The 1,475-nt window shown below is 34.2% G+C and overlaps 1 protein-coding gene across 1 annotated transcript in view; it reads right to left on the bottom strand.

Moving 5' to 3' along the window:
• The window catches only part of LOC119592572 (E3 ubiquitin-protein ligase RING1-like), a gene marked incomplete in the record, with an annotated part of 11,586 nt that overhangs the window by 8,998 nt on the left and 1,113 nt on the right, over positions 1-1,475 (bottom strand).

Raw genomic sequence — 1,475 nt, 5'->3', positions numbered from 1 at the left:
TTTATTTATTATTATTATTTTTTAAGTATAAATTACTGGGAAATTTCCTACAAAGTTTGTTGTGATGTGAATAATTCGCTCAATGGCATTTGATGTTAATTTTCTCATTGTAAATACTGTGTCTGTCTTACTCTTCTCTTTGCTTTGGCTACAAATCTGGAGTGCCTGCCCACCTAGTTGTTTTAAATATGGAATGTTATATTTCTTGCCATCTCAAAAATCATTAAGAAAAAGACAGTTTTGTACAATTGTTAAACAGAATAATTCACAATAAACAAAAAAATATATTAACAGTACAAAACCATACATAAAACCAAAAGAATACTATACTGTCCTGTGTTTCCCATAGAGATAGGTCTACAACATACTAGACTGAACCAGTTGACATGTTGTATGTTGACATCTAATGCCTGTGAACCCCATATGCTAGTCATCTTGTTACTTACCTTTTATTCTTGTTAGGCATCTACATAGTTTTGACCCCACTAGTACAGTTACTACACAGGACTTTTTTCATGTAACTATATTGGTTATATTCTATCTAAACCCACTACAAACCTGCTGTAATCTAAGATAAAAAGCTTACAATCCCAAGTACAACTCAAAAGTGACAAAGATCAACAAAATTCATAACATACATTTTTGACAAGACAGGTCTTAGACTGGTTCTCGTTAACAAATTGCTATAGGTGGAGGACACTTAGCTTTTGCTAAAGCACCAACAGGCATTGTTATGGTTAGAGAATTACCCTATAATTTACATATTCTTCAGCTAATATCTTTATTGGTTTGAATCTAATAATCTAATGTCAGCTTTTGGTGGTTGTCAGTTTATGTTCTAACAAATTTAACGAAACCTTCAGTTGGGTTAGAGAGTACTAAGACCCCTAAAATCAGAAATGAGTCATTATTTCTGATATCTTACCACAATTTATCACTATTAGAATTTTCTTAGTATATATCAAGCATTCTCCAACTATTAGGGTCAATGTGCATGCCAAAGTTTGTATCCATACTCTAAAGCTACTACAACTGTACAAAAAATTTGCAATACCAGATGTGAGTATATTAGTATTCATCTGTGACCCTTTTGTTTAGAATTACCAATGGTAATTTTCTAAAATAAGTCTGCATATATAAACCCATCATACTTAACTTCATGGATACCTTATGATGTCTAGTGTGCACCTATAGTAATTTTAATCAGTACTAGGCAACAAGAAGAACAATACAAGGCATGACAGGTGGGTATACTACTGAAATTGTGCAGTTAAAACCCACAGTATCTATCATAGTCCGGGGACTCTGCCCCCTCAGACCCTCAACCCCCTGTCTAAAATGCAAAATCTCCCCTGCATCTGACCTTCAATTTCTCCAATGCCTTTCATGCCCTTCTCAATAGCAGGGGAGGGGATGAAAGGCACCGGAGAACAAATATGAATAACATACACAGGAATCATTCACTATTGCAAACC

The sequence above is a fragment of the Penaeus monodon genome, chromosome 30, assembly GCF_015228065.2.
Source record: "Penaeus monodon isolate SGIC_2016 chromosome 30, NSTDA_Pmon_1, whole genome shotgun sequence".
NCBI lineage: Eukaryota > Metazoa > Arthropoda > Malacostraca > Decapoda > Penaeidae > Penaeus > Penaeus monodon.
The sequence above is the reverse complement of the archived record's forward strand: the minus strand, read 5'-3'. Positions and strand labels throughout refer to the sequence as shown.